The sequence below is a fragment of the Lissotriton helveticus genome, chromosome 7 (genome assembly GCF_964261635.1).
Source record: "Lissotriton helveticus chromosome 7, aLisHel1.1, whole genome shotgun sequence".
NCBI classification, from domain to species: domain Eukaryota; kingdom Metazoa; phylum Chordata; class Amphibia; order Caudata; family Salamandridae; genus Lissotriton; species Lissotriton helveticus.
The window spans coordinates 1,375,296,659-1,375,305,894 of NC_136068.1; positions in this window are offsets into that span (position 1 = coordinate 1,375,296,659).

Sequence of the window (9,236 nt, forward strand, 5' to 3'; positions counted from 1 at the left end):
ACAGTAGCAGCAGTGAATAGGGCCTTTTACAGACAGGGTGAGGGCGCGCAATCAATCTGCTTCATTATGCCTAACATTTTTTGCATTTCCCCCATAATCTCTTTCCGTTTTTGTTTTCCTTGCACCCTTTGTCTACCAATAACCATTGCAACCTGTACTTCTCGGGGTGCATTTGACAGTGAAGGAACCACACCACATCTGTACTAAATGAAAATAATATTCGTATGCAAGAGTGCATAGGTGTAGGAAGCAAGGCGGATATGAGGATATCCTCCCCCAGGGAATGAATATGGTGGACGAGTGTAAGTGGGGTACAATACAACTTTAAATACAAGAGACCAATTGATAGGTGTAGAAGAAAGAGGATGGGTAGGATAGCAATCCCAAAGCGAAACAAATGGAAAGTTTCGCTTCAGATAGAAAACCGCAGGCAGATATCCAGCAGATCCTGTTCAAAACGTTATTCACCAACTATTAAAGGTTCTGTTCCATGGAGGTAAAGGCACACCATTTTTGTGCGAACAGTGCCTTTCTCCTGCCCAGAGTTAAACAAGAATTGGCAAAGCGAAAATATCAGGCCTTTACAAGCTGGGGAAATGGATAAATGATTTTACTGTAGACACATTGTTGTGGCTTAGATTGCCCTGCTTCTAGAATGATGACCATATTATGTTTTACAGTATAAAGCTCTATGCGCTTATTGTGTTCTAGAGTTTGAATAAAAATGAGTTAGTTGCTGTTTTAAGGCTGCCGATGTGGGTTGGTGGTCTGTTACTGTGCATCATCAAAATAAACTTTTGGGAAACCTACCTTGAAGTGGTTTGTTTGAAGCGGAACTTAACACACATGCCACAAAAATAAAAAGATAAATAACATGAAGCCATGTAAATGAGCCTGCCATATGGTTGCAAAAAAATATGAGATTATTGTTTTTTTTTTTTTTTAAATCACTAATTGAGCAACTTTTCTAGTGATTTTTTTCAAATAGGACTTTCTGTTATTATTATTTGAGAAAGAGAAAAGAATAAATAATAACCTAACAAACCACTCATATCGCAGGAATCAATAATGTTGCACTGTCACTTGCAAGCTGTACACCTACAACCTTAACAGTATTGGCAAAGATGATAGGTCTGGCTTTACCTGACTGCCTTTTGGATTGTCAATGCTTGTTCTGCTTTGTCATGGTTTATGCAAAACTTTATTGTTGGGGAACCTGCCGGGGTTTTGAAAAAACATAAAGGGCTAAAATAAAGGACTGGCAGGGAAGAGAACTACTTCCTGTGTGGATGTGCAACTTGTGAAAGGGCTGAATGACATCAGTCACTAGAAGGAAGCCAATGGCTGAAGTGGGCCAACTCATTGCCACATGCTGTATGCTGTATGCTGTAGTGGGTGAAAGAAAATTGTGAATGACATAATACAAAACTAATGAATAAAGAGGCTTGGCTTAAAGCCCCTATATGTGAGAATATTATACACATAATTTTTGAAGAATTATAAGGTCTTGGCAGACCTCAGACCTATCAAAGAAATCAAAAATAAATCACACAAAGTGCAGGAAAAATAAATAACAGTTATCTAGAGAGAAATCTACTTTGTCACTATACAGAAATTACCTATTTTTAGGATGTGAACAATGTGCATAGGGTTCATGCAGTCACTCAAAGTGAAGGAAGCCAAAAGGTTATGTGAGCTCAACCATTGCCCTATGGTGTTTGATGTGGTTGTTAGAACCAAAATGGGAATGAGAATTTAATAGAACAATAAAAGAAACATGTTGACCAAAAGCCCGCCTATGTACATGTATTTGTATGAATTGTTTGGAAAAAAACAAAAGTCTGACAAGACAATGGAGCGACCTCAAAGGCCAGACATAAAATTGTTTAGCAAATATTAACGTATTTTACTTCCAATTCATAAACAGTAATACAAAAGCTTTATAAACAACTTAAAAGAAAAACGTTTTTTGCCCACAAAAACTGAAACTGAAACGGAATAGTTCCCTTCATTAGGGGCCTTCTGTAATTACAGATGTGCTAGCTCTTCGTGATTGGGAATTTTGTGACTTTAGCTATATACAGTGCAGCATTACCTCTCAGTAATGCAAGACGCCTTTGATACTGTTTTTAGTTTATCAACCCAAAAGCTTGCCCTTGTTCTACGTTACCCCCTCTCAGTTTGGGGTTTACTTGTTTAATTCCTATACATTTAATTGATATCTCTATTGCGAAGGTATGTATCTCCTTCTAGTAGGTCGCAATTAGGTATTTAACATCCTAATTTTCAATGGCTCTCAGGTGCTCTCTCCAATTTCCTTCAGTTTTCTCACTGTAGAGCCCACATATTTTAAACCACAGAAGAATATAATCAGATAAGCACATGATTTTGTGTTGCAATTCACAAAATCATTGATCTCATATACTGGCGTAACGAAACGTGAGGCCCCCCTGCAAACTACATGGAGGGGGCCCCTGCGGACTCAATCGGGAGCTCTCTAGCCAGAGTAGTGTGCTGAGGGCCCCCCCTGGAGCCTGTCGCCCCCCGCACTTCGTGGAGTGAGGGGGCCTTTGTTACACCACTGTTCTCATATCTCTCCATATTGTCACAGTCAGTGAAACTGTTAGTGCCATGATTTGCAACAATTGCAAGAACCACATTTATGGCACCCAGCAGGGAGAGTTGGAAGCCATTGATTTCCTTGGTTTGATTTGTATATAGAGATGTATCACTTGGATTTAGGATTGCCTTAAGAGCAGGAGCCTCAGTATAAATGACACATGGATTCTATGTTAAGAATTTTCAAGAATTGGTATTCGAAAATAAAGAATCTAATTGAAGGGGAACTTACACATGAATGGGACTCTTTTGTCTTCATTATTGCTTCCTGTAGGACTCTATGCATCCACCAATGTGTCACCTATTTAAATGCATGACTGCTGCAATTTATTGAGAAATTCTGCAAATGAGGCGAGGAGACAGTGTCTTATGTAAAAGTGGGCCAAACAGGGGCTGTGGAACCACGTTTATCTAGTGGTTGCCCCTATTCCTTAGGAGTAAAAGGAGAGTGGTGGGAAAAGGGAAATGTGCGAGCGAGGTTTAAATACCTTATTTAGTTCCATGAAGTATTATAGGTGAGTGTATTGCAGTTTTGGTTTGGAATTATGACAAGGGCTCATAAGAAAACAATTTTGTAGGGAGACTCATAAGTAATATTTGTTGTAGAAAACTACATTAATAAATTCTGAAACCCATTAAAAGTGGGCTGAACATCTGTAACATAATTAAACAAGCATTTGCAATGCAACAGGTCTCGCATTTGTGAGAGTTAGAGCTATTGGCATTGTAAATGACAATGTTTTTTATATATGTGTTTTGGTTTGGAGTGGAGTGAATGTATATGGTTTGGAGTGGTTGAATTGGAATTGTTTGTTGTGCAATTGTGTGGGGTGGAATTGTGTGGTGTGTAGAGTATTTGTGTAGTGGAATTATGTGACAAGGTGAATAGTTAGGCGCCAGAACTGCACAGAATAGATAGAAAGGAAGATAGAGAATGATAGGTAGCTTGTACATGAATCGGTGAATGAACTCTAGATAGAGGTGGTGCTCAGGTGGTGTTGAGTGATACTGAGGTGGTGGTGAGTGATGCTTTGGTGGTACTCAGGTGGTGCTGTGCTGGTGCTTAGGTGGTGGTGAGCGATGTTGAGTTGGTGCTGTGCTGATGCAGAGTTGGTGCTGCACTAGTGTTGGCGCAGTACGGAGGAGGTGGTGCTGTACTGATGCTCAGGTGGGGCTGAGTGATGCTGAGGTGGTGCTGTGCTGATGCTCAGGTGATTCTGAGTGATACTGAAGGTGTTTTAGTGATGCAGTGAAGGTGCTGAAGTGGTGAATGAACTCTAGATAGAGGTAGTGCTCAGGTGGTGCTGGGTGATGCTGAGGTGGTGGTGAGTGGTGCTGAGGTGGTGCTGAGTGATGCTTTCGTGATGCTTAGGTGGTGTGCTGTGCTAGTGCTTAGGTGGTGGGGAGTGATGTTGAGTTGGTGCTGTGCTGATGCTGAGTTGGTGCTGCACTAGTGTTGGTGCACTGATGAGGAGGTGGTGCTGTACTGATGCTCAGTGGGGCTGAGTGATGCGGAGGTGGTGCTGTTCTGATGCTCAGGTGATTCAGAGTGATACTGAAGGGGTTCTTAGTGATGCTAAGTGATGCTGTGGTGGTGCTGAGTGATGTGGTGTTGCTGAGTAATGTTGAGGGGGTGGTGCTGCGCTGGTGCTCAGGTGGTGCTGAGCTGGTGCTCAGGTGGTACTAAGTTAGTGTTGCTGCTGAAGTGGGACGCCACTGTTGGTTGTGCACTGATGCAGAGTTGGTGCTGTGCTGATGTCGAGGTGGTACTGCACTGGTGCTGTGCTGGTGGTGTGGTGGTGCTGAGTGATGCTGTGGTGGTGCTGAGTAATGTTGTACTGGTGCTGCACTGATGTGGAGGCAGTGGCGCTGCACTGATGCTGAGGTAGTGCTGAGATGGTGCTGCACTAATGCCAAAGTGGTGCTACTTTGGTGCTGATTTGGTGTTGTGGTGAGGCTGCGCTGGTGCTGAGTTGGTCCTGTGCTGGTGGTGGTGCACTGATCCAGAGGAGGTAATGTGGTGGTGTTAAGTGATGCTGAGGCGATGCTGGTGCTGAGGTAGTGATGAGTGATGCTGTGCTGTTGCTGAGGTGGTGATGCTACACCGACGCTGAGGTGAAAGGATGCTGAGGATGAGAAAGGTGATCCTGGAGGTTAAAAAAGTTTGGAGTTTATCATGGTGTGTTGACACAATATTACTAATTTCCAAATATGCACAAAAGATGTAAGATTATTTGAGCTCATGTACAGACTATGTGAGACCATGACCATGTGAGGAGCTTTTGAAAACTGTTTAGGGGCGAGTAGTAAGATAGTGGGTGGAGGCGGGGGCATGTGGGGAGAGAGAAAGAGAGCATGGGGTGTGTACAGTGTGAGGAGGCCTGGAGAGAGACTGTGAGGAGAATGGAGCACATGGAAAGGCTGTGCATGTGAGAGGAGATATGATCAATCAGAGAGACCATGTTAGATGGAAGCCTATGAACAGTGTTAGGAGCCTGCACTGTCATTACAGCTTTTAGCCTCTGGACCGCAAACGCCATCATATTTCGTTGCCACTAGGGCCCAAGTGCAAAGAAGCAAATGTGTTCATAGAGTGTCTAAGCTCTATTACTCTTATTTGTGTTCTCCTAACCTAGATAGATCCCTGACACCACTAATTGCTAATGACAAAGTGTAATGAAATAAACGTCATTTATATGGAATTAACAGTTTTTCATCATGAAACTACATTGGAGTGCTTTTTGCAGCATAAATGCGGCAAGCACATAGACATGTGTGAGGGATGTGTGCGTACGGTGGGAGCTACAGGGATGGGGGATGTTAATTTGTGAATGACAGAAAACTCCAAAACCAAACAAGATGTGGAGGAGGTCTGGGTTTCCACTGTAACCACTGACAATAATCCAGAGATGCAGGTTAAACAAGAATCTGACGCGACAAGCAGCAAACGGAGCATGCTCACGAAGCGGCGATTACTAAAAAAATATATATTGGCATGTAAAAAAAAAACATGCTCCGGCCATCGTACCCTGGAAGGCAACAACTGTGATCTTTGTGCGCGTCGAATGAAGGATGGCCTAGCTCAGTAATCTGGCTGTGCTGTTATCTGGATATCTGCGGACCCCTCTCGTGAGTTTCTTCGCACCGCTCGTTCTCACATCCAGAATGTGTGCCTTTGAAGCCACAGCCCCTGCCATTGTGAGGCGCGGCAATGACATTGGGAGCTTATTAGGGGCTAGGTTGCCAAGCTCTCTGCACAGGAGGGTCCTAAGGGGTAAATGTCTGTGGGAAAAATGCTCAGTTTTATTTAAAATACTCTATCCCCTTCTCTGAGCTGTTGAAATGTCACCCCTGTCGGGCGGTTTAACTTTCCTGCTGCTTCCCCACCCTGCGATCGAGAATCACGCATGGCCACTTTCCATGTGTATTTGAATATAAATGGAAAATATATTAAAAAGTGACAATCAAAAAAAGTCAAATGTTATTGTGGTGCATAATTTCCCGAACAGCTTATCCTGTACCTATGAGATTATTATGCTTGATGTAACCTTTAACCAAATCAGTGACGTCACATCTGCAAACTCGGCCTTTTTAACATATGTAGATGTTAGCATGCACTTAGGGAACAGTTACGGAGTGAATCAAAGTGTACACATCCTTCCCTGCAGGGCTCGTTTCTACTTACGAGACGGGGCCAGGAAGTGTTTTGTGAACATGATTCTCCCTTTCTATTCATCACTGGCTCGCATTCACCCCACAACTAAAGCTAGTCTCGGAAGAAGATTCCTTCCCAGTCCAGGTGCCTGGGTGTTAATGTACTCTTGCATTATTAATGTAATGGTATTCTACCATAGAGTGAATTTTTAGAAGACCGGGGCAGATGTAGATTTTTAAAAAGTACACACACGCCCTAGGCACATCTGACATTTGATCGCATGAACAGCAAATGTGACGAGATAAGAATTGCGGCCCTGTTTAAATCTCAGAAGAGTGAATACACAGAGCGCTTTAATGGGTGTGAACTGCAGTTTAGACAACTAAAACAAGGTATTGGAGCGCTAAACATTGCAACAGTAGTCAACACAGAAGAAAATGCCAGAAACCAGTGCCGAGGGAGAGGATGTAGAAAAAGGCAAACAAGCGGCACTGAAAAAAAAAAACACGTCCGCGAGTGGTGCGCGCGCCACAGTGAGCCATATGTGTTTTCAATTATCGCGCCCGTGCCTGGGCACGATAATTTAAACCACATGGGCTTTGGTGCGCGTAACAGACACCAATAGGCTATGGGCGGACAACGTGCCCGCCTTTGGCCTATTGCATGCGCTTTTTAAAAAAGCACACACTCAAAGCCCAATAACTGAGGCCAAAAGGAAAAGCACATGCACAAGCGTGTGCGATTCCACGCTCCGTTTTCAAACCCCAGACAAAAGGGCTCTCGCCTGCGCGAGCAGGGCTGCGCACTGCATCGCTAGGGGCAAGCCCTAAAAAGCATTGCTTTTTAAAAGGTGTTAGCCAACCTTCTATCCTTGCTAATGCTTGTTACCAATGGTGCATAAAACAACAATATCTCAATTGGATTCACTTGAGCAACATATATATTTGCATGTACAAGACATTACAAAGGATCTGGACATAAAGTAAGGGAGACTCAGACTTTTTAGTTTTTGCAAGTGCATATAGAATCATATATTAAGGGACAATATTTACAAAACAGTCAAATTAATTTTTTTAAAGAATCAGTACTTGAGGCATATAATGCGGTGGCAACCCAAGGGGGCTTTGTGCTTTAAGTGGTAGTGAGACAAACGGTGATGGCGCGAACGACATATGGGTGAGAAACAGCGATAGGTGCAGAAAGACAAAAATGCAAACACTATATACAAAATTGTTGGTTCATCCTTGATGAATGGGTAATTGTAGTTAGTTTGGGAACCAAAGTGGGTAATGAGCCATGAGTTGCGCTGTGGTGCGGGTCGACGGCGTTTCGATCCTATTTATTTACGATCTTCATCAGGACCGGGTTGCCAATTAACGGAAGTGCTGTAAGGAAATGCAGGGGTAGGTAAGGGGTCAGAAGAGGAGTGAGGTACGCGGAGTGTCAGTGATGGAAAGAAGGGCGGGTGGGCGGAACAAGGGAAAGGAAGGAGGTGAGGTGTGGCTAGCGGAAGTGGGGAAGAGGGGGGGCGGGTGGCAGGGTTCAGAAGATTTGCTGAAATGGCCGTGCGAGAGTGGCAACAGGGAGGTGGGACAAGGTTGGTGTAAAGAAGGGAAAGTGGGAAAGGCGGGAAGAAAAGAGGGCGGGAAGAAAAAGGAGAGGGAAAGGGGGGTCTGAAGGGGGAGGGAGGGTGGAGGGGGGTTTTAGGCAGGGGGGTGTTGGGGGTTGGGCTGGGGTGAGTAGCAGGATAGTAGTGTTGATGGGTCCAGGGTAGAGGAAAAAGGGGGGGAACTCACAGGGTATGAACCCAAGAACGGACGGAAGGAAGGGGCGAAAATGAGAAACAAGTATGTTCCTGGTGCGGACTTTTGCAAAGTAATCAAAGAGCGGAGGAATAAGACACTTACAAATGGGGGCAGGCGCAAAAACAGAGCCCCGTTAATGTCCCAGGAGGACTATAAATTCGGCAGTATAAGTAGGAGTGGGTCCGGTGGTTACGTCTGGTAATGCGTTTCCTACATTGAGAAAGGAGGCAGGGTGGGGATTAGTGGAAGGCAAGAAGGGAGGATGGGATCGCGGGGAGGGGGAGCGCAATGCAATGGTACATTTACATGCGAGGGTGGGAATAGGTTCGAGGATACACCCCCGTCACGGTCGAGGCGAGGCAGAGTGCGGGAAAATGTGGAGAGGCCGGTCCAGTTCACGTTATTTGTGAGCCCGGCAGGTCCTGTAGGGGAAGGGAAGGCAGGACGGAAATCAGTGTATTATTGCGGGGGAAAAAAAGACCGGTAGCTGCCAGAGGGCGGGAGCATAAGGGAACACTTACTTAGGGGCACGTTGAAAACGGAGCCCCGTATCTGGCGGGTATGCTGATTTAATTTAAGTGAGGGTCAGGGCTTCCACTGTCTTCTCCCAGTAAGGGCACCTAGAAAGGGGGGAAACCAGAGGATCAGACAAGGGGCTGGCCTGAGGGTGCTGGTCTGAGGGTGACAGAACGGAACGGACGTCCCAGGGAGATTTGGTCGTGGTGGCGGGCTTACCGTGAGGAAGTGCTGCGTGCCGTCAGAGTCCGGCAGTCAGCGGGCGGCGTGGGATCTGTTCAGTTGATCTGCTTCCCGGATACTGAGAGGGGGCCACGAGAGAATGAACAGCTCCTGTTTGGGCGGGGCCAGGTGACGTGGAAGTTACGTCATGGAGAGGGCGGGTCGCAGCAAGGCGATCGGTCCAGTGGGAAGATGAGGAATGGAATCTGTGGGAAGTGGTTGTGGGTCTCCAGGGGCGAAGAGAGTGCATGGAGAATGCACACTGGTTAGTAACAGTACCAAATAGAATACATACGAGCATTTATATACAAGGGTATTATGTACACGTTAAAGGCAATGTGCGAAAGGGATGCAAAACTTTCAGGCCGCAGAGTCAAAAAAGCTGGACTGAACACATGTACTTGAGGGAAAGGCAATTT